This window comes from Benincasa hispida, chromosome 7 (genome assembly GCF_027475165.1).
Source record: "Benincasa hispida cultivar pf3 chromosome 7, pf3_genome.v1.1, whole genome shotgun sequence".
In the NCBI taxonomy this organism is placed as follows: Eukaryota; Viridiplantae; Streptophyta; class Magnoliopsida; order Cucurbitales; family Cucurbitaceae; genus Benincasa; species Benincasa hispida.
In genome coordinates, this window is record NC_143484.1 from 29,797,566 (window position 1) to 29,823,225 (window position 25,660).

Consider the following 25,660-nt stretch of genomic DNA (forward strand, 5'->3'; position numbering starts at 1 on the left):
GTGTCATACGGACATCCAACTACAAGAAAGAGCCCTTTTCCAAACTCAACTCTTACCTTGGAATTTTTCTTCAGTATAGGCAATGGAGTTGTAATTATTTTCTTCTTGCATTGATCATGATTTCCAACTTTTTTTTTGGCTTGCCCCACGGGTGTCATGCGGACATCCAATTACGAGTAGGTTCCAATCTCAACACTTCTTTCTTTTTAAAGGAAATAGAAAAATAAATGAACAACGCATTTTAGCTCAAACCTCACATCCCTCTAAATTTATGAAGGCATCAAGGTCCCTATTATTGAAATCGAGGAATGAGATTGTCGTAGAAAAATTTTGTAAAATAGGTTTGAGATAAATCTTGCGTACATAATAAATGTAAGAAATGCTTCCTAAGGAAAATGTCCTAGAACTAGAGTTGAACGCCTAACTATTGAATCTCAAGGTAGGGTGAGCATAAGTATTATGATTGAAGTCATAATTGCAAACATATTAAAATAAGAAGATGCAATAAAAATAAACAAGGAACAAGCGAAAAAGAAAGTGAGCCAAGAATGGATAACTTATGATGTATTCATAAAAATGACACTGAAAACATGGTGATCACAAGTATTACAAAAATTTAGAAAATGTAAGAAAAGACACAACCAAAATACAACTCCCTTAAATTTAGTTTCTCCTCACATCATTGTCATCGATGGGCATGGGAGAAGCATTATTCGGTTGGAATCGTAGGGGTTTTTGAAGTGTTGGTGGGATGGTTAAAGTAGAAACACGTTGGACAAAGACGTCATGAATGTAATTCATCAATGCTGTAAATGTTGGATTTTATGTCCTAAAACTCGTAGTTTGTAAATTAATAAACATATTTTGTTTTGTTTTTCGATAAAATTGTTATTGAAATTGTAATCTTAAATCCAATAAATTAAGGTTCTGAGGCTATTTAATGTAGTTTGAACTTTATGTAGTGACATAAATGTGGATCAAGTTCAAATATATAACCAAAATGGTCTATAGTATATGAATGAGGTTGGGCGCCTTATTCTGGAGACATTATGGATGTGACCCATTTTGTAGTTAGAACAAACGATGTGATCCTAAATCGTTCATGTGGAGACATGAAAGTGGGGGCATCCTATGTAAAGAGTTTACATAAGACTGAAACATGAAATAGTCACATTTTACATTCTAAATACCGTTTTACGTATAAAATTGACTATTTCGTTAATTGATGACATAGGTAACTTAATCTTAATCCTGAGCAAACTATGAACTCTTGTTCACTCGGAATTATCCTTAGATCTGCATAGGTGAGGACAGCTCATTATCGATGGCCAAATAAGCCTCCAATTTCAGGGGTAAGATCAGGTGGATAGCTAGGAACATAGGCTGCAAGACGAAATTCACTCCTACCCGTTATAGGGATAGTAGATAGGTTGTTCCCTTTAGTACTGAATCCAGGTCTTGAACAAGGGGTCCCACCCTCTCCTTGGCCCAAGAGGGGTTCAGTTTATAGGTTGGACCTTAAACCAATTGTTCATTAGAGGATCAATGAAACTTAAGGAACAAGATGTAGTCTTGGGGATAAAACGGTTTTTATGACCCAGCCAAGATTACGAACAACCTGTGAAGGATTAGCTTACTAATCATGGTTATATCATATGGACACAAATATATCTATAGTGAGGGGAGTGCAACTACGGGACTATAGTGGAATGACCCATTAGTTAACGAATATTGATTAGCTTCGTCTAAAAGAGTTTTAGCCAACTAATCTCGGATCGTTGGAACCCATGATCTATAGGTCCATTAGGTTCCCCTACTAGCTCAAATGGAATAAATTTAGAAAAGTATGATAGAATAATTCGAATTGTTCGAATTAGGTGAAGAGAGAGAAACCGATAAGTATATGTGAAATAGTGGTCAGTTTTTCAGTTTAGAGATACAGCTTTAATATTTAAATGTGATTTAAATATCAAGAATATGAATACGTTCATATTCGGAAGCTCGAAAATAATAGAAATGGTCAAAGATGTAAAAAGTCAAAGAGTTGACTTTTGACTTTGAAAAGTCAAAATTTGACCGACCTTATATTCAAATGTGATTTGAATTTCGAGAAAATGAATGCGGATTCATGCTCGGGAGGTCAAAATTAGTCAACAAGAAAAAAATCGTAAAAAGTCAAAATGTTTACTTTTTGGTCAAAGTTTGACTTTGACAAAATGACTATTTTGCCCTTTGACTAAAGTTAGTGGGAAAATCCAAACTTTTGTTGGATAATTCCACTAACAAAATAGTGGACTAGGTGTTGGCTTATAGTGGACACATTAAGCTTACTTAGATAGTAGATTCTAGGTGTTGGGTTTTTATGGATTTGTTTCATGCAATTGTTGCATGGCTTTTTTCTATAAATTGGGCTTTCAATTTGAATAAAAAAAAAATTGCCATTTTACCAAAATTGTTTTGTAATTTGGGCTGGAAAAATCACATTTTTGGAGAAAAATTTTTAACCCAAACCCAACCCAAAATTCCATTTCCATCTCTTTCTCTCTCTCGATTTCTTCATCCAACGGGTTCCACAATCCGGTTCTGAGTCCAAAGAATAGTAGGTCAACTCTAGTGGTGGTCCGGAAGAGTTTGGGTCGAGATTCAATGAGGAAAAACGGTTTTCGGGAGCTTCAAAGGTAATTTTTATTTTAATGTATTTTTCCTTCAATTGCATGTTCTTTTCCTTTTAATTAAAAGCAATTAGAGTGTAATTAGGTTCTTTTTCCGCTGCGTATGTCTCGTGTTCCATCAGTAAATTCTTCATCTTTTCGCTGGGATTGCCTCTGAATGAAGTTCCTCAATTCGACCTGCTCTCTCCTCAACTGTTCTAGCTGGTGTAGGATTTGATCTTGTTGGTGCTGAAAGTGGGCATGTCGCTCAGTTTACTGTTGGACAACTTCTCTTAACACCTCAATTTTATTAACCAACGCTTTTTTATCGCATTGAAAATCAAATTGTTGAACGTCATGCTCTATTAACTACTTGAAACTTGGCCAAGCATGTTCAAGGATAGGGCGCATGACGTGGTTGGTAATGAAGGCATAGAAATCTTCTGACTCCACCCAAGATGAATCTCTGACAAGCTGAGATGGTCGTGTATCATTGGAGGGTTTGGGAGGTGGTCATGTCTTACCAATAAATGATCTAGGCTGAGTATATGAAGTGGTGCCTTGATCGCGTGGGTCATTAACAGGTGTGGGAGAAGGTAGAAGCATGAGACGCGAGGACTACACCGGCTTTGGACAAAATAGATAGCAACAACCATTTCATCCGGCATGCGTATTTTTTATTTTCCAATGGATTTACATCTTTCATTAATGGAAATTTTTTGATGTAGTGGGTAATAACTCTGGTTGTTCGTTGTTCAAGAATTCTTGTTTAGGCAGTTCCCTTTCCTTATCTCGTTTGAACTAGCAGAGGAGGAGGTGGTAATATTAGTTCTGGAAAAATGACCAAGAGGGAAGGGGTTTGTTTAGTTTCTTCCTCTTCAAGGCGAGGAAGTGGAGGTTATGCTTGATGTTTGGGCTAGGGTTTTAGTTGTTGAGAAGGGAGAGGAGATTTTTCTTTCTGAGGAGGAGGGGGAAGAAGGGGGACAAGGGTTATGGCACTCGAGGCGCGTTATTCAATTTTTGGTTAGGAGCTCACTGCGTCACCTTTCACTAATCTTCTTCTTTTTGGCTGAGGAGGCTATGGGGAATGAGCTACTTGAGATTATTGCATTGGTCGTTTAAGCTTAACTGCCTTTGGTTGATGCATCGAATTTATTAACAACGGAGGATTGTGTTGGTGTAGTGCCTTTTATGGGCTCCTCCAGCTTATTTGCTATTTCAGAAATGGCCTTCAGACACAGCTTCTTTGTCGTTGAAGGATGAAAAACTTGTCCCCTTGACTTCTGATGCATGCCACGAATTTAAGCGGCCATAATGCTTCCGACATCCATAGGAATGTGTTGCATTATATAGTAGATGACCATCACCCTGTCTCTTGATTGAATTGTCGTGGCAAGTGGGTCATCTTCTTCTTAATGAAGTAAAGCCACATGTTGGCTTTAGATATGAGCAATTTGAGGTTAAGAACAACAACCCTATAGGTAATGAAGTCCATGTAGCCTCAGTTTGGCCACCACCTCTAACACATGCTGCAACTCTTCTTCTGTGGGGTTGTGGCTTATGCAGTTCCCTTCAGCATTGGGTTATTGGGCAAGTCGTATAATTTGTTGATGGTCTCTTTATCGAAATGCACCCTGATCCCATTAATCTTTGCATAATCCAACTTGCAATGAAAGTTGTTGGTGTAGAAAGAAACTACAACGCTTGGTCTGTGATTGATGTGTGGTCTTCACAGTGCTTCTGCCAACCAAAAGCATCAACCACATCAGTGATCAATTCAAGCAAAGGCCCATCAATTGGGAAGAATCCCAATTCCAAGAGCAGTTTTGATTGGCCTTCTACCCTTGGTTTTTCCTCTTCATCAATTTATTTTCCTTCCTCCTGAGTAGAGTTTGGGGCACCCTACTCCCTTCTCCTAAGACTTTTTTGCACAACTTTTTCTTTTTCTCAATGGTTGCACGAAGGCTTTGGGCTTCGTATTTTGAGTTTCTGAGCCTTTGACTAAATTTCTCTATTTTTTCGGAAAATTTGTTGGCCATCCACTCCAAAGAGGATGTGGGAAAAATAATTTTGCATAGTTCCTCTTCATCAACCTTAATACGATCGACCTCAGGACTGGCTGCCTTTCTGTCGACTCTTTCCTCATAAGCTTTCATCTTGCACCTCGGCTCTCATCTTCTTGATTGCCTTCTTTGCCTTTTCCTTCATTGGCCCCTCCTTATAGTGATTGGGATTGATTGGTTAGATGGCAGCTTTTCAGGGCCTCTTACCGCAAGGATTAACCCATATCGTGAAACTTCCAATTTCTTATTCTCAACATTCTTCTTCTTAGCAACCTCATTCCTTCTTGGCTATCTGACTTCTCCTTTTTCTTCTTTGCCTTATTCCCTTCATTCAATACTTTGGAGAATATCTCTAAAGACGTGTCTTTCATCCCATCTCCTTGCTTCACTCGCACCCACCAAGTCATTAGTAGTTGGTGGGAACGATTATTTGCTTGTTCCCTATTCAGAACCATCGGGGTGGACTCTCTCCCTATCCTGCATGGTGGTGGAAGATTTTGTTTGATGTTTCCTCTCGAGTGGTGAAGATGAACGCGATAGGGCAAGTCGTGGTGGGTGGATTATCTCTAAAAGCTCATGGTTTCAGGAAGGTTGAGCTTCTAGGCAGATGAAGGGGCAATAGTTGGAGAGGTTCGGATGGTTTAGGAAGAGAAGTTGTGGCATTTGGTTTTAGTGGCAGAATAAATCCGTTGAGTGATAGGAGAAATTAGATGATGAACACCCGAAGTCACAAAAGGACGACTTAGGCTAGGCTGAAGAATGGAAGGTGAAGAAGGTCTTTTGGTCTTTGGGCCAAGTTTGGCTCAACCAACGGAAGAAGCAATGTTCTTTTGGATGGCCATGGGTGTTATTGAAGGAATGTAGAAAGAAAAATAGGAGCTTTAAGCTGGAATGGTCGATGGATGATCACCGAAAAGCTGAGAGAATTTGGGGTGCAAGGAAATTCGAAAAAACGAAAGTGAAGGGGAAAAAAATACATAGTGGAAGGTTTTTAAAGGAAATATCATGCATGTGAAGGCTTACGTACGTGTAAGGATTATCATTAGCGTGATCATTCCATATTAAATGTTGATCTGACTCCTGTTGGAACACGCCTCCACTTCCTAACAGATAAAAACCCTTAGTATTCTACTTTAGGCGATGGTCTGACGAATAATATGATTATTCGACGCCACAATAACTCATTGCCTTTTTTATTTTCATTTCTCCTTTAATTAAAAACCTCCCAATCTCCATTCAAAGTAATCATATTCATCCAAACAACAATTCTCTCAATAAACTAAATAGATAGAAAAATTAAAGGAAAGCAAGAAAAATTCAAAACTTCATAAAAAAGAGAAGGATGCATCCTTGAATTGGTGTGGTCGAGTTCATCCCAGGGATTATCCACGCGTTCTTCCATCACTCAGGGTCAGTTAGGTCTATGGAGGACTTCACTCTATCGATTCACCTCCATAGTATGCCTTAATTTGTTGGCCAATTGACCTTAAATGCGTTTGTTTCATCTTCTTTTGTCAATTCCACGACATGTGGGAAAAATGACAAAGGGGCCAGAGCATCTTGACTTTAGCTTTCCTGGAAAAAGACGTAGGCAAGAGTTAAACAGTAAAACTTTTTGTCCTACACGAAAATCTCCCACTTACGAATGTGGCTGTAATGCCATGCCTTTGTCTTTTCTTTATAAATTTTGGCGTTTTTGAACGCGTCAAGCCTCCATTCATTCAATTCATGCAACTAATTCGTCCTGGCTTCACTTGTAAGATATAAATCAAGGTTAATCTTCTTGAGCGCTCAAAGTGCTTTATGTTCCAATTTTAGTGGTAAATGGCAAGCCTTTTTGAACACTAACACATGTGGAGAGATCCCAATGGAAGTTTGGTATGCAGTATGATAGTCTTAAAGTGCCTTATCCAGATGTTTTGCCCAAACTTTTCTTGAAGTACTCACAACTTTTTCAAAAATAGATTTGATTTCTCTATTAGATACTTCTGCCTGATTATTTGTTTGTGGGTGGTAGGCGGTGGAAGCTTTGTGATTAATATTGAACTTGATCCATAATTTAGAAACTATGTGATTGATGTAATGTGTACCTTCATCGCTTATTAGGGCACGAGAAGTCCCAAAGTGTGTAAAGATGTTCTTTTTTAAGAATTTAAATACGGTCGATGCATCGTTCTTTGTATGGGAGATGGCTTCAACCCATTTGGATACATAGTCTACAGTAAGAGGATGTACTAGTGGCTACCTATAGAAGGAAACTGTCCCATAAAGTCAACACCCCAAACATCAAAAAAATAAAACCTTTAGGATTGATGTGAGTGGAATCTTAGTTTTCTAGGATATATTTTCAGCCCTTTCACAGCGATCACAATTGACCATATAGGTGCAGCATCTTTGAACAATGTTGGCCAACAATAACCACATTGCAACACCTTCGCTGCCATCCTTTGTCCCCCACAGTGCCCACCATAAAGTGTTTCATGACACTTCGATAAAATTTCTTCCATTTCAAACTCTGGAATACATCTTTTCAAAATGTGATCAGGACCCAACTTGTATAAGGAGGGTTCATCCCATCTATAGAAGTTGCACTCATGGAACAACCTTTTGCGTTGGTGGTGGTTGAAATCATTTGGCCACGCCCCTCAGACTAAGTATTTTTACAATATCAACATACCGCGATTTCTTTTCTGCTATCTTCATTAGCTTTTCATCAGGGAAACTGTCTTGAATATCTTGTTTAGTGCATTGAAAAGGCCCACTATCAAGTCTTGAAAGATGATCGGCAACTTGATTTTCAGTGCCTTTGCGGTCCACAATCTCCACGTCAAACTCTTGAAGCAATAAAATCCATCAAATCAAGCGCAATTTAGCATCCTTTTTCGCCATTAGATATTTGATTGTTGAATGATTAGTATGGACAGTCACTTTTGATCCAATAAGATACGTGCATAATTTCTCTGTGGTGAAAACTACTGCTAGAAACTCCTTTTATGTAGTTGTATAATTCTCTTAGGCTTAATTTAGGGTCTTGCTCGCATAGTAAATTGGATGAATCATCTTGTCATTCTTTTTACATAACATGATGCCTATTGCCACATCACTCGCATCGCACATAAGTTCAAAGGAATGCATCCAATCTGGTGTTATGAGAATAGACGCTGAAGATAGTGCTTACTTGAGAGTTTGAGAGATGTGTGGTCACATGAATCAGTAAACTCGTATGGTTGATTGACACTACTACAAAAACAGTATTTTAGATGTCAAGAATGACTTTTCTTGATGTTTTTAAAAACATCAATGGAGCTAGTGTCAAAAATGTCAAGAAACACAAACACTTGCCATGTTTGAAATGTCAAGAATATGCGCATTCTTGACAAGGAAAAAACGTCAAGAAGTTTTGTGAACTGGACATTTAAAAAATGTAAAGAAACACAGAAACTTGACATTTTTGAAATGTCAAGAATATGGGCATCCTTAACAAGGAAAAAAGTTAAGAAATTTTGTGAACTTGATATTTAAAAAAATCAAGAAATTTGCTTGTGATTTTTTTGAAAAATCTACAATGTTGACGTTTTTACCTATAATTGCTCCTGTATTTTGATTGAACAACCACATTTGGTATATATATGACATAAATTCATCAATCAAATAAACAATATATACGCCTTGACAAACTTATATATCAACCAAAAAGCACCAATATTTCTTTATAACAACTTAACTTCTTTAACATTGACAATATATACAACCTAAGCAACATAATTCTAACAGTCAACTCATATGGGCACTTCCAAAATAATATAAGGAACATAATTCTGTCAACCCAATATGAACAGTTTCAAAAATACATTTCCAAAACTTCTATCAACAAAACCATCCACCTACCCACACATGTACCCATCCAAAACTATCCCTAACCCCCCGCCCCCAGTAAGTCCAGAAATTGACCATCTAGAATAAACACATCCAAAATGACCTACCACAATCACATGTAGCAACCTAAAAATTTAGTCAACTCTATCCGCACCTCATCTAACTCGATTTATGAGTAAGGTTTTCTTGTATCAATCTATAAACATAAAAGCCAAATATTATAATGGATTCTATTTTTCTCTATGCTATTTGAAATGTTGAAATAACGATTACATACCAAATCTGAGATGACAATGCTTATTTTGGTCACAATATCCCTCATATACCTCATGACATAGTATCCACATTCAGTGCTCCTAACTTGTAAAGGACAATACAGAGAAAAAACCAGTAAATAAGATTGAAGTAATCCTTATGCACAAGATGTCTACTTAATGTTATGAATAAGTAGTCGTTGTTAATTTATACTTGCCTTTACTGTTCCCCATAAGGTTTGCTTCTGGCTTTTTTTAATATTATTTTGAGATTAATATCGTAATTGTCCTATTTGTCAAGAAATAACCACAAATTATTCTAAAATAAAGTACACTTTAAAACAAATACTACAAATGAAAAAGATTAACTTACGTGTCAATTATATATCATATATCTACCCGTGATATTATCCTTATTGAGTCTAGGTAGTACACAGTATCATCGTATGCATTTATAGCAAGAAGTGACCAATGACCACTAGTTAATAAAATATAATTAGTATCTTTATTGCTAATGTAAATTGATAAAAACAAAACGTGTTTTAACTCACCCAAGATTAAAAGGAGCAAGAACTAATTAGTTTGCTTCTAAGACCATCAGTCTACTACACAGGTTTCGAGTTTTAACTTCTTGAGAGTTATGTTTAGAGGAAATGAGAGATGGATCTACAAAAGTGTATTGTGAACTTTCCTTTAAATCAATAAAGGATGAGTGCAAGTACCTACGAAAGATTCATAACATGAATATAGATGACCAAAATTGGAAAGAAACGTTAGAACTGAAGTCTACAAACGTAATAACATTATTTACACCATGTAAGCCACCAAAGTCAATGTCTTGATTTCATCCATGTTACAAAAGTTAATTATATCCTCTCGCAGGACTTTCTACTAATGCCAAAAAGTCTAATTGGAAGTTGTAAATAAATACTAGACTCTTTGGCCATCACCTTCTCAGCATATCTAAGAATGGATTTCAAAGATACTGGAAGAACCAATGTCATTGAGTCACTAACTTCTTTTTTCTTAGTCATTTCCATTCTCCTAATGCAGCAAAATCATAGCAACGAGAGTATATAAATAAAAAAAAATTAGACGTTTGATGAACTTAATTGATTTTATTAGTGTCACTTACCATAACAAATTTCAAATCTTCTGTGCTGCAATTTACATTTACATTTATCTTGTCTCTTCATTTTTTTGGAAACTTAATCTCCTCCACCTTAATCTTCTCTTTCGTTTATTTTCATATGCAGTCTCTATCTTGCCTTTTTGTTTATCTTGAGATTCGATCTCATCTGCTAAAAATTGCTTGGAGCAACTTTCAAGTCCGAAAAATACTATAGAAAATGACATTTAAAGACGAGCTTCTAATTCTCTAATACCTTGACGACGTGTTTCATCCTCACTTACAATTTTCTTGTTTTCATCATTCCCATGTTTTAACTTTCGTTTCACTGTATGAAAGTAAGCCGTTTGAGTAACAAAACCACCAACCCCATGCACACATTCGTGCCTTTCTTGAGTACCCAAAGTTTGTGTTAAGATATCAATGGGAGAGTGATGTTTGTGGCATAATGGATCTATATTATTCTTTGAGATATGATCCTAAAAAGAAATGAAATTTAATATAATTAAGCTATATGTCATATACTTCATGTAAATTTAATACTTGTCTTACTATTGATTGACGACTTCTTGAACATCTTCATTGTCGTATTCTCCTCTTATTAACTCAAACCTTCTTCCACATGTTAGTTCGGTCGAAATCACTTTCATTTGAAGATACTTTCTTCTACATTCAAAAGAAGAAAAAATTAGATATTGTGATAAATTTAGGAATCGTGAGAACATATATTAAATTTTTATCATCTCCTCAACAAGATTAGCATAACCTTTCCTTGAAATTCGATGATTGTACTTATTCTTAGATCGACGTTCTTGTTGCAAGCATCTTTTTTTTTTACACAAACATAATGATTATTAGTAGGGAATGACATAACAAATATTTATAAAATTAAATTAATAATTTACCTGAAACGTTACACACAATCTCGATCTTACAAACTCTTCCCAATGACTTTGATCAATAAATGAATACTTTTCTTGTGGATTTATCAGAAGTTGAGGTTCATCTTTAAATGACAGTGTATTTTGTTGTTAACCAATTCTTAAACTAACGAAAAGCTATGTTTGCAGTTTCCATAATGTTCTTCCTAGATCTTATATCAATTAAAAAGACGGCCTAAACATTGAAAAGTTAGTGAAAACATTACATATACATCTACAATATTATCAAGATAAAAAGTTGAATATATATACCTCAACTATACTATATATCTTATCTTTCAACTCAGTAGGCACACGTTTCCAAGAGGTATATATAATATGTACATGATAATGCATAGAGGACCCAATGAAAGACTTTAACTTAGCTCCATTTTCACCAATGGGTACGCCATCTTCATTGTATTCCACAAACTTCTTTTCTCCCCCACTCCTAATACGTGTTACATCAAACATAACAGTAACTCTCCATTCTCTCTTCTTTTGATTGATGGTTTCATTCGACCTAACAACTACTATTTCTTTGTCACCAAACTCTAAATCTTCGTCACCTACTGTACTATGCTCGATCTAGTGTATAAATAAAAAATCAGCAATCAAATTTAAGAAACAATTAGCATTGTATACATATTAACAAAAAATCAAATATGATTGATAAAAATTATAAACTAAAAAAAATTATCATATTACATAATATATAACCTACCCATAAAATGTTATGTAGGTATCCATGTGCCTTCACAATTCGTTGGAACATATGTTCACATGTTCTCATCCAAAGCATTATGTACATCAACATTCGACATATCATTGGGTATTCCTTGACAGTGTAATATTGTATCTCTAAGTTCGTCGCCATTTTATCTATCTTCAAAGTCCCTTTGTGATGGAGTAAGCACAATTGACCATTTAACATCACTTGGATCCTCAACATAAAATACTTGTCTTGCTTGGGTAGCTAGTATAAAAAAATCAAACTTGTGACCTATTATATTTAATCCAACTAAGATAAAACTGAGCTCATCAATTTTGATACCACTATTGTTCTCAACCCAATCACATCTAAACACAGCAACATTGAACGTATGATAATTTAGTTTCCATATCTCTTGTATCACTCCATAAAAAGTCATATCTCCAATGATGAGGTTTTTTTCTTTTGAACTAGACACTTACATCGTTTTTGCAACTAAACCAACTCCACTATTTTGTACACTTCGATCCTTTTCACAAGATTTTGTGTGATAGCGGCATCCATTAATTACGTAACTGCCATACATAATCACAAAAGGATAAAGACCATGAGGGATCCATCTCAAGTTATCTGAAACTTCAGCATTCCCCATTTCAAGCTCAGTTGCAACCTACCATGAGAATTTCCATTCCAACTCAGGCATTAAAAAGTGTATGTAAAATAATAGGTTCAACATTTTACCTCTTCTCGTAGCCAAGATATAAAATCTAATTATGTTCCTCTTGAATCCATTTCTGATTTTTGGACTTATTTCGATGTTGTAATTGCAAAGCTATCATATGTTGTCTTTGAAGTGAACATTGAAACATTGTATAGTTAGATCTATATCATAAAACTAAATGAAAAAATAAAACCAAAATCATTGAAAAAACATACTCTAAATATGGTTGCACATCAATTGTATTTTCCAAAACATACCGATGAGTTTGATATAAAAGTTTTTGTTCAGGTTTTAAAGAAACTCCTTTGGACAATGGTCTACCAATATTTGAATTGTCTAAACAGTCTTGTGAATTATAAGTGCCAACCCCAATAGAATCTACTCCAGATAGGAAATCAGAACAAAATTCAATGGCTTCTTCTACTATATAACTTTCAGCAACACAACCTTCTGGATGATATCTATTTCTCATGGAGTTTTTAATAACTTTTATGAATCTTACAAAGGGATACATCCATCGTAGATATATAGCCCACAAAGTTTGACTTCCCTAATTATGTGTACTGTGACACCATAATTGTGAAAAATGAAGGAGAAAAATACTTCTCCAATAAACATAATATAAGTACAATATCTTCTTCAAACTTTTCTAATTGTTGAACATCTAGAACCTTGTTGCATACCGAATTGAAAAATATACACAATCGAGTTATAGCATACCGAACATGTTTTGGTAGCACTGATCTTATCGCAATAGGAAATAATTGTTGTAAGAGCACATGACAATCGTGAGATTTTAAACTATTAAGCTTTAAATCAACCTTCAGGAACCTTTATTCCTGATAATATCTTTAAAACACAACATTTTTCTTTCTTTGTAAGAATATAACATGCGGGAGGAATGAAGATTTTTTTGTCACCGCTAATAAGTGCAAGCTTTGGTCGAATTTTAAATGAACTAAATCACGTCTAGCATTCAATCCATCCTTACTTTTCTCTGAAATATCAAAAAGCATATCTAAGATATTCATGCAAACATTTTTTTCAATATATATCACATCTAAACAATGTCTGATATGAAATCTTTCCATTATGGTAGTTGAAAAAAAGAAGACAACCTGTTCCAACAAATCTTTGAACTTCCTTGTGGTTTGTTTTTTATTGTTCTTCTTTCCTTTAGGAAATTCAAGATCTTTGATTTTTAAATATATAGCCTTCTCAAATAGTGGTTCTGGAATTGTACCAAGTTTCTTTTGACCGTTAAACGACTTTTTTTGTGCCGGTACAGATGATTTTGTGCTAGAAATCTTCGATGTCCAAGGTATGCCATTTTTTTCCTCATATTTCAATCTTATAGAAGACGTATTGTCTCCACAAATTGGACACGCCTTATACACTTTCACACAACATCCACTTAGGTTGCCATATGCAGGAAAATCGTTGATTGTCCACAACAAAATAGGCCGTAAGTTGAATAGTTCTTCTCGATAAGCATCGTAACATTCAACACCACTTTCCCATAAAAGTTTTCAATCTTCAGTTAGTGGTGCTAAGTATGTGCCAATGTTATCCCTTGGTTGTTTTGGATCCAAAATCAACATTGATAGCATCATGTACTTTCTTTTCATACACAACCATGGTGGAAGATTATAAATAACCAACATTACAGGCCAACAACTATATTTAGAACTCATTTTACCATGCGGATTTACTCCATTGGCTGACAATGCTAAACGAAGACTCCTAGGTTCAGAACCAAAGTCTGGCCACTTAGAGTCAGCCAGAGAGTCTGTTGGATGTCATAACTTACCATCTACAATTATTTCATCAATGTGCCAAGTCAAGTTTTTAGCACAATCAATACTTCTAAAAAGCCTTTTGAATTGTGGAATTGATGGAAAGTACCATATCACTTTTGAAGATATTTGTTTTTTTTACTACATTTTGTATCCTTCCCGTTTTTCCACCCTGATTCACCACATTCAGGACATTCAATTGCATTTGCATATTCTTTTCTATATAAACAACAATCATTAGGGCATGCATGAATCTTCTCATATTCCATTTCAAGTGCACCTAAAGTTTTCTTTCCTTCATACATTGAATTTGGGAGCTCGTTGCTAGTGGGCAAAATTTCCTTTAAGGTTTAGAGTAGTTCTGAAAAACTAGTATCACTCCATCCATATCAAATTATACAATTTGACTAATGTAGACAATTTATTGTATTTTTTGCACCCTTCGTATAATGGTTTTTCAGCATCATTAAGAAACTTCTCAAATCCATTCGGATTTCTTGAATATTCCTTGTGAGAAACTTCAACCATTTCTTTTAAACTTCCAACATCAGCCTCTTCATACATATGGGTGTCAAACTTAGAAGATTCTCCACAAAATGATAAGTTAGGAAGTTTTTCCCTATGCCAAAACCAAAATTTATAACTTTCATCAATCCCATTAACATATAAATGATCTCTAATATCCTTGCTACTATGCTTTTCACAATTCTCAAATTTTAAACAAGGACAACTAATATATGAGCTATTTGTATTAGAAAATCCAAATTTTATGAAGTATTTCACACCCAATTCATAATCTTTCGATAACTTACTCTTATACACCCATGATTTATCCATGATTGTAAATCTAGTAAAAAAAGATGATAAACAATGATCAACTTCAAAAAACAAGTAATGGAAAACAAAGTTCCCAATACATATAACTTGTCATTTCTAGCTCTACAACATTCCAACCTCAAGAAAATGAGACAAATCAAAGAACTTTTAGGAAAATAAGAGAACAAAGACAAACACATCTAAAAAAATTGAACCAAAGGTGTAATCAAACCTCAAAAAATTGAACCCAAGGTGTGCACATGCTCTAATGTGCTAAATATATAATAATTCTAATAACTAAAAATAGAACCTTTGGCAAAGAATTACTCAGTTCATAAAGCCCTAACAAGTTAGACACATTGACATATCTAATTTGGCAAGCATTTAATTAAAGAAAAGTAGCAAGTTCTTGTAAGTTCTCTAAAATTGAAGCCCTAACTTTGGCAAAGTGGAAATCCCAACTTTGGCAAGTTCTCTAAAATTCAATCTCATTCAAGAACAATATGAAACAAGAGTTTATTACGAGATTCAAGAATATACATGAGAGATTAAACCCTAACTTTGAAAGTTCAAGCCTCAAACCAAAAAAATCAAGCCCTCACTTTGAAAGTTCATGCCTCAAACCAAGAAAATCAAGCCCTAACTTTGAAACTTCATGCCTCAAACCAAGAAAATCAAGCCCTAACTTTGAAACTTCATGCCTCAAACCAAGAAAATCAAGCCCTAACTTTGAAACTTCATGCCTCAAACCAAGAAAATCAAGAATTAAACCTAATCTAAAAAGAAAATCAAGATTAAGCCTAATCAAACCAAGAAAATCAAGACTTAAACCCAATCTAAAAAAGAAAATCAAGATTAAACCCTAACTTTGAAAGCATGTCTCAAATCTACTTACCTCAATGAAGAATCTTTTGAAGATTGATGGAATAACAAAGATGCATCAAAGGGAAGTGAAAAACCAAGAAGATATTGAGTGTATTGCGTAAAAAATCGATTAAAAGCGTTGTGAAGGATAGACTGAAAATCGACTGCTGGAATTTCTTTCAAATCTGTCTGATAGCGTCGCGACACTACTAAAAGAGCGTTGCAACGCTGTTCAAAAGGCACAAAATTTTTTCATCAAATCCCGTAGCGTTGAAACGCCATTGAGAGCGTAGCAACGCTGCGTGCATGAGGCGCACGCGTTTTCATTTTTTCGTCAAAATATGTAACGTTGCAACGCTACCCTATATATTCTACAATTCTTAACGTTTTTAAAACATCAAGAATCTATTAATTGAACTTGACATTTTTAAAACGTCAAGTCTGTATTTTCCAGGAAAAATATACAACCCCTACTTTTTAAAATCAATTATTGACGTTTTCTCTTTAAAACCACCTCTTTCTTGACATTTTTTCATAAAAACGTCGAGTATTTAACATTGAAAACATCAAGAAATGTGCTTTTTCTTGTAGTGTGAGTCTGAGTAAGTTGCATGAAGGCTTGGCAAGATGGGAAAAATCCTTTGATAAAGCGTTGATAAAAATTAATGTGTCCCAAAAAGCTTTGTAATGTTTTAATATCAAAAAGCCTGGCAATTTTGCTGGCACATCGACCTTGGCAGGGTTTACCTCCAAACCTTTCTGAGAGACCTTGTGCCCAAGCCCAATCCCTTCTATCGTCATAAAGTGACATTTTTCCCAATTCAACACAAGGTTGATCTCCTTGCATCTCTTGAGTACAATCTCTAGATTGATCAAGCACTCGTCATAAGAATGTAAAAAAACATAGAAGTGGTCCATGAAAATCTCCACAGATTGTTCTAGGAAGTTAAAGAAATCACCATCATGCACCTCTAGAAGGTACCAGGTGCGTTGCACAAGTCGAACGACATGTGACAAAATGCAAAAATTTTATATAGGCAGGTGAAGGTGGTCTTCTCCTAGTCCTCAAGTGCAATCATTATCTGATTATAAGCTGAGTAACCATGAAAATCTCCACGTACAAATCTACCAACATCTGATCAATGAAAGGTAAGGGGAAATGATCCTTCTTGGTAGTGGCGTTGAGCTTTTTATAATCCATGCAAATTCGCCACCAAATCACTGTTCTGGTAGGTATCTACTCATTTTCATTATTAGTAACTACAGTCATGCCCCCTTTCTTAGGCACACATTGGATAGGGCTTACCGGATAAATAACTCCTGCGTTGAGCCATTTATTGATCTCCTAATTCACGACATCTTTCATTATAGGTTTTAGTCTTCGTTGACATTGAATAGTCCCCGTGTGCCCTTCTTCTGGTTGAATTTTATGAATACAATATGATAGACTTATACCTCTAATGTCTGCCAAGGTCCATCCAATGGCCTTGTTGTGGCGTTTGAGCACTTTCTTTAAAGATTATTCATCAAAGGTGTTCAATTAGGAAGATATTATAACTGATAACTTGTTGTCTTTCCCTAAGTATGCATATTTCAGGTGTGTCGGTAATGTTTCAACTCCAGTGTTGGCAGTTCCTCAAGTGATGGGGCTTGGTTCTTTTCAAATCTTTATCATTCAGGTCTAGAGATTCAATATTCCTTTTTTGTTTCAGTCATAGCATTGATAACTTCTTCTTCATGTTCTTCTTCAAAGTCTTTTCTACATTATTCTTCACAAACAACTCAGATTCAACTTGATCTCCTTCAAGTTCCCATTTCAATTGTCAATTTGTTGACAAGTTTTTGCTTCTTTGAAATCAAATTAGAGTTTGTTTAATTATATTTGATATAATTAATATTTAATATGTTGAAACTAAATAAAGTTGGAGAGTTTATAATATTGATTTAAATATTATTTACATGAATAGGATTCATGTTTAAAATTAAGTGTGTGATTAATTTAATATTTGATATTAAATTGATTAATTAAATATATTTAATTAATTAAAAATCAAATTAATTTCTAATTTTAAATTCAATTTGAGAAATTGAATTTTTTAATTTTAGATTTTATTAATTGAGGATTAATTAAGTAAAAATTTGATTAATTATAGAATTAATTAAAAGAAAATTGATTTGAAATGGAAATTGAGCTTTAACATGGGAATTTCCCATTTTTTTCCTCCAAGCATAAGGTGTCTCCCATGCAAATTCACACAAATCCCACCATCAACTTAAAGCAACTGTTGGATTTGTCAATCTTCTGAAGTGCTTGCATGCTGATGGTGATTAAAAACTCCTGAATTTTGAAGAAGATCAGACTTTTGTTGCTAAAAAAAGGTTCTCTGCAAGCTTCATCTTCTTCCTCTCAAACCCAGAAACTTTACCTCATAAATTCACTTAAATTCGAGTTCTACCATTCAAATTCAAGGCTGATAATAGTAGAGAAGATCTCTTGGTGACTCACTAATGATTTGGAGTTGAATTGACGTAAAGAGCAGTTTGGATTTGGAAGAATTCATCAAAGGTATGTTTATTTGAAACCCACTTGTGATTTTCTACAAAAGCATGAACTCAAATTAAATGTAATTAGAGCGCTTATTGATTCTGCTTGCTTCCGTTGCATGCTTGTATATCATATCATTCAAGTGGAATCAACACCTAGCAATAACAAATATTGGATTTTTCCACTAGAATCAATCTTGGATTTTCCTACTAAGTTGGTCGAGAGGTCAAAGTTTGACTCTCAAAGTCTAAAGTCAACATTCCAACTTTTTGACTCTTAAAGTCAAAAGTCAACATTTTGACTTTTATCTAATTTTGACTTAGTCTACAATTTTGAATTTCAATCCAATTATGGCCTCTTTAATTTAAAAGTAATTTAAACAATTAATTAAAAATTTTAAGTAATTAAAACCACACTAATCCCGATCAATCCTAATTGACCATTTTTTAAACCTTATTTAGAAAATTTCGATATTCAAATCTTATTTAAATATTTTTTCTCTATATATATGTTTAATTCATAATTAAACATTAGGTTAAATATATTGGATATATTCAACACTTTACTCCAAAAACCAAATTCGAAAACTTCGAACTCGTTTGTCACACTGTTTTAAGGTTTAGTTTGATATGAGCAAGTAGGGGGACCTAATGGACCTACAAATCATGGGCTCCAACGATCCGAGATTAATCGACTAAACTATTTAACCTAATTAACCAACATTCATTAACTATCGGGTCACTCCACTAAAACCCAGTAGTTTCATTCCCCTTATAGTATATATTTCTGTCCACTTGATATAACAATAATTAGTAAGTCAACCATTTTTACGTTTGTTTGTAATAATGGCTGAGTCAAAAGCTGTTTTTATCCCCAAGATTACATATTGCTTTTTAAGTCCCACTGATCCTCTAATGAACAATTGGTTTGTGATCCAATCACCAAACCGAGTCCTTCCCGAGCCAACGAGAGGATGGGACCCTTTGTTCAAGACCTGGAGTCAACATTTAAGGGAACAACCTCTCTACTAGCCCAGAAAGCGAGTAGGAATGAATTCCATTCTGCACTCTATGTCCCTAATTATCTACTCGATCTTACCCCTAAAATGTGGGGTTTATTGAGTCGGCCCTGATGAGCCAACCCTCACTCATGCAAATCTAAAGATAACCCAAATAAGTAAGAGTTCACAATTAGCTCAGGATTAAGGTCATGTTACCTAGATCATCGCTTTGAAATAGTCAGTCTTAAGTAGTAAACAACGTTATAAAGTAAGAGTGACTTATTTCTTGGTTCGGTCTTATACAAACTCTTTGCACAGGACGCCCCTACTCGAATGTCTCCACATGAACAATTTAGGATCACATTGTTTGTACTACATACAAAGTGGGCTGCATCAGATATATCTCCAGAATAAGGTACACAACCTTATCCATACACTATAGACCGTTTAGACTCTTTACTCGAATTTGATCCACTTTTATGTTGCTACATAAAGTCCAAGTAATCATGTTATAGCCATGGATCTTAGTTTATTGATTTAAAGTTTTCTAAAATGAAAAAAGCAAGTCATATATTCAATAACTACTTTATTGAATAAACCTCAATGACAACTTTATTATAAACATAATAAGTTTAAAGATTACAAACTGTGAGTTTTACGATAGACAAATCCAATAAAAAGTTCGTTGGCAAGGTCACTAGAAGTGGTGACTAGTTGGTTGACAAGGGTCTCTAGAGGTGGCGACAGTCACCAGAGGTGATGTCCAAAAGTCAGATGGCAAATTTCCTAAATTAAATTATATAAATAAAAAAAAAAAAAAAAAAAGAGCAAAAGAAAAAAGGTAACCTATTGGGATAGTGATCCAAGCCCAACCATTGAAACAAACACCCCTTATAGTTAACCATATCTTTTTATTTAGGTGGCCCTATTGGTATAAAATTGATGGATGATCTAGAAAGTCTTCATAACTCAATTTTGAATGGTCTATTATGATAGACTTGATGAAGCGATTAATGAGAATGTTAAACGTGTGGTTGCCTTCTACGAAAGAGTTTAAGGGTCTCTTTCTAGAATTTTCATGATGACTCAAGGTTTTATATGCATGACCTAAATAACATTTGATGTATGATTTTATCGCAGAATCAAGAGAGAAATCAAAGAGATTGAACTGTGTTGTGGGGGTCTCAAACAAAATTTAAGAAATTTCAAGAGGTCATCTATTTTCTTAAATTTTAGTTGTTGCCCTATTTCACTATGCATTAATTCCAATCACAAGATATTGATGTTTAAGTTTACCATCATTCTCTTGCTTTAAATCACTACTGTTTTTCATTGTTTTCTTGATACTTGTTAGTCATTCGTGGAAGACTGTTGGCGATGACCCACAACTACTTCAGCCCATGGCCTAAAGTATGCTCACATTTGAGAGAGGTTTCTTTGTCACATATTTGAAGTTTAAGGGTTGTGGAGAGGGATAAATATGAAGCTCTTTGTAAAAGTAGATAGAGTGATAGTTAAGGCTCTTCCCCCACATGTGTGTTGCAGTTGTCCAGGCGGGTTGGTTTTGACAATTACGCTCATGCTTAATGTGTGTAATAATTTCAGATCTAAAAAATTATTTTCCTCTCAAATCTGAATTTTTACACACCGATCATCTTCTTCTCCTTCTTTCTCTAATTCTGAGCGTTTTCTCTCATCAATTCCAACACTTCCTCTGATGAGTATTTCAAATCTAAAACATTATTTTCCTCTCAAATCTGAATTTTTACACACCGATTCATCTTCTTCTCCTTCTTCCTCTAATTCTGAGCGTTTTCTCTCGTCAATTCCAACACTTCCTCTGATGAGTACACGTTCAATGTGGAGTGCTATGTAAGCTTTGGGGAGCAACTAGCATAAACGATGAGATCGTGTTGAATTTACTTTCAAGGCAGTGGTTTCCATGACACAATGATTCAGATATGGTATTGTCAACGACTATTATTCATTACTCCTACTTAAATGAAATGAATATATATATATATATATATATTTATACAATACTTGAACAAACAACATCCACCATACTACAATTAAAATCATGTTATCTTTTGTATAAATTACATACTTTATATTAGATATATATTTTATAATTAGTATATCAGTCAACTAATTGTTGATACCCAAATAATGGTAAAGTTGGAAATCAAATTTAATATTTCTGCTATACTTGCAAGTTTTGAAAATCATGGTTAAATTTATAATACCCTTATATTTTTTTCGCAACCCATTACAATGTTTCCCTTTTTCAAGGAAAAAAGTATTCAATAGCGATTTGGTTTTTGAGTTTTTTTTTTTGAAAAATTAAGCATATAAATATTATTTTTACCTCTAAATTTCTTCATTTGTTGTCTATTTTTTACCAATAGTTTAGAAAATCAAACTGAATTTTGAAAACAAAAAAAAAGTTTTTAAATACTTGTTTTTGTTTTTTGAATTTGATTAAGAATTCAACCATTCTACTTGAGAAATATGCAAATGATAAGAAATTTGAAAAAAATGAACTTGTTTTTCAAAAATCAAAAATAAAAAACAAAATACTTACCAAATGGGGCCTAATGTTTTGGATTTTAGTTTTTGAATAGTAAGCTAATGAATATTCTCCTATCTCTAAATTTCTTGTTTTGTTATCTACTTTTTATTAATATTTTTGTAATCCAAGTTAAGTTTTAAAAATTAAAAAAAATAGTTCTTAAAAACTTTTTTTGTTTTTGGAATTCGACTCTTTTATTTAAAAAGAAGTAAATAATTGTAAGAAAATAAGAGGAAGTATTTTAATTTTTTTTTTAAAAAAAAAAAACAAAAATCCAAAACGCAAAAGACTTTGACACTAAAAAATCTATTAATGACGGTAATAGTCACAAATGAAAGTTACACGAGAATCACTATACTATTGATCACCTCAGGCATATTGACTATAACTTAAAGCATTGATAGTTCAGTAAGCACCACAGTGCTGCTAGTTTCATTTCATCCAAGTCTTCAAAGGTAGTAAAGAAAAACGACCAATATCAATTTATATCATATTTTGTGAGGTTGTTTCAATTAGAATATTGAACTAATAAATGTATCGATTTTAATTTTAATTTTTTTTGTAAATTTATCAATTTACAATCTTCCTCTAAGTTTTTGTTCAACAATATCGTGTGAAATTCGAGTCAATCAAATTGGTAGAAATTTTAAATATGAAATTACAACATTTTTAAACCACATATATTTCAAAAAGATATATATACTTTTGTAAAATTTTATTATTAAGATTTGTTTTACATTTTTCTAAAAAGAAACGATAAATAATTGAGTATTTATCATAATATGAGGGGACAAACGATATGCATATACAAATGTTTGATTTTAAATAGACTTTACAATCTAAATATAATTAAATTGATTAAGATATATATCATCGTTTAAAAAGTTAGAAATCTAAAAAAACTTAGAAACATTGAAAGGACTTCACACTTATGATCTATGTTTTTAATTAGGAGTTTTGATTACTTTCCATTTTTACCCTTTTAAGCATGTTTAAAAGTAAGGGCTCGTTAGTCTTTTTGTTTACCACTTCCTCTTTGACCCATTAGATATTTTTTTAACATGAAAAAATTAAAAGTTGAAGAATTTGTATTATTCACAAAATTAAAAGTAGACATACAATTTTTGTTATTAATTGTTTTAGAAACCTATGTTTTAAATGGACAATTTAATAAGATTATTTAGATAAATTTTTTTGTTTTAAATGAAAGTAGGCATGACATTAAGAAAATTGTTTATATTATTGAATATTTATGTATGAGAATGTCTTGAGATTTTGTATCAATATCCTTACTAATATTTAGGCAATTACATATTAGTTTAAAACACTTAACAAACTTTTGTGTCATTTTGGTCTTTACTAAATTAATGTGTTATCTTTATATAAGTTTAGTTAATGCTAATATTATATTTTAAAGCAAACTAATTTATAATTTAATAATACATAAAAATATTGAAAATTGAATATTAATTTCATCTAAACATTTGTTCCCAAAAATGGGAAAATTAATATAATCAATGGTATTTTTAGACCATCCTCTATAGGTGAATTCTGCTTTACTTTCTGGTTTTGAAAAAAAAAATAGGGTAGATCTAACACAGAATACAATGTCAAGCACGATGTCACAAACAATATGTATGACAAGTGGAGCAACACTAAAGTAAATAGAAATATAAAGACACAAAGATTGATAACATAGTTCAATGCAAATTCACCTACATCTGGGGGACAGTGTGCCCGGTGAAACTAAACTTCACTATATATAAAGTTTAGCAATTACAACAAAAGTACTTATCTGACAAACTCCCTCTTCAGTAACTCACGTATAGCTACCTCTTCAGTTTCAACTTAGGCTTCCCCTTGAGCTCCCCTCACTTCCACAAAAATGCTTCTCCAAGCTTTGTATGAGATTCTCTTAATATAACATATTTAGGTTCCCCTTAAGAGTGAGAGGACCACACATTCATCATATTTAGGCTCTCCTAAATATGCGTGTTCATTATCTTCAATGTACTTAGGCTCTCCCTAAATACAATATCAAATCAAACTCGTCTCGAGTTCTACAATGGTTGTCAAACCAAAAAAAAAAAAATCTCAACGACAAATACAAAAAAATTCAATAACAATACATGGAGGTTAAGGCTTAGACAAATCCTAAGCTCAAAACTCTCAATATACACATTTCGAATTAGGCAGCTAGCCCTAAAAATGAATAAGAGTACAACACAAATAAGGCTAGCTATGGGAATATATTTCTTGAGTGAATAAATATTCTTTGCAGGAAAAAAAAAAAGGAATGCAAATATGGAGATCTGCAAATCACGCAGACAAATATGAAAAATATATTCTGTAGAATTTATTGTCAGACATGTAACAATGTTTATGACAATGCCTTTAACATGATTTACAACATGTTGCTCGAGTTTTTTCTGTAATAAAATTAGGCAACCACACTGCAATAACATTCTCCCCATTTGGCTATTTTTTAAGGCAAAACAAACCAATCATCAAGGCACGACAGCGGAAGCAGACCAACTAGACTAGAGCAACGTACACACAACCAAAAACCATCGAGCAAAGAAAACAAACCCAGTTTAGAACGACCATATTCATTCTCCCCCTTTTGTTTGACTTACAAAAACAACCAAAGCCAACACTAGATAACATATAACACATGCCCAAAGTCTTTAGCAACTGGCCCTGATATAGAGACCACATTTACACAAATAACAGATAACCACAGTAACTTAACATTAACTTCAACCATAAGATTAGTAGAGCAAAAAGAGAACACGCAAATCTTGTGATTTAGATGTAAAAACCTTGGACGATAATAAGCACTAGATGTTGTTGAAACAAATTAACACTAATATAAGTAACAGGAGGAGTTTCACACCAGACATCAAAATATCATCATAAAAAAAATCCGCATCAGCTAGTAGAAGAATGCCTTGGACGATAATAAGCACAAGATGTTGTTGAAACAAATTAACACCAATATAAGTAACACTGAGATCGACAATGACGAGCTACCCATTCTTAAATCAATGCTTTAACACTAAGATCAACAATGAAGAGCTACCCATTCTTAAACCAATGCTTACGAACTCCTAAAATTAATAATTTAAACTCTAAACTAATAGTTATATCAATTTAAACCTTGAGGAGGTAATATCAGTTTAAATCCAAAATTAATAATTTTATCGATTTAAACCCTGAACTTTCATAAGTATATCAATTTAAATCCTAAACTATCATAAGTATATCCAAATAAAATACAATGAAGGGTTCAAATTGATACACTTATGAAACTTTAAGGTTTAAATTGATATACTTATGAAAGTTCATGATTTAAATTCATACCCTTATGAAAATTCAAATTTTAAATTAATACAATCCTCAAAGTTCAAGAGTGTGAATTAATATTTGCACTAAAAAAACATAGTATAATTTATAAAAGAAATGAAGCAACCACCAATATGAGCTCAACCGACATAGTATCTGTATTAAATTCTCCTGTCTCACATATGGTTAAAAAAAACCATTTATTTTGATTTATTCCTAAATTTGAGGGTAGAGTGTTTAATTTAAAAAATAAAAAATTTAGAAAAAAAAATAGAGTGTTTGGTAATCATTTATAATAATTTCGAGCGTATTTTAAATAATTTTTATAAAAGATATTTAAATAAAAATGAGTTTTTTTTGGAGGAAAAAAAAACTTGGGGAGTTTTTAGAGATTTC

The 25,660-nt window shown here is 33.4% G+C and overlaps 4 pseudogenes; all 4 read right to left on the reverse strand.

The window, feature by feature from the left end:
• Positions 1 to 8,702: 8,702 nt before the first annotated feature.
• LOC150035088 (uncharacterized) lies at positions 8,703 to 9,830 on the reverse strand (annotated as a pseudogene).
• Positions 9,831 to 10,701: 871 nt separating this feature from the next.
• On the reverse strand, positions 10,702 to 11,531 carry LOC150035089 (uncharacterized; annotated as a pseudogene).
• Positions 11,532 to 11,627: 96 nt separating this feature from the next.
• Positions 11,628 to 12,944, reverse strand: LOC150035090 (uncharacterized; annotated as a pseudogene).
• A 1,291-nt stretch (positions 12,945 to 14,235) lies between these two features.
• LOC150035091 (uncharacterized) lies at positions 14,236 to 14,959 on the reverse strand (annotated as a pseudogene).
• Between the last annotated feature and the right edge of the window lie 10,701 nt (positions 14,960 to 25,660).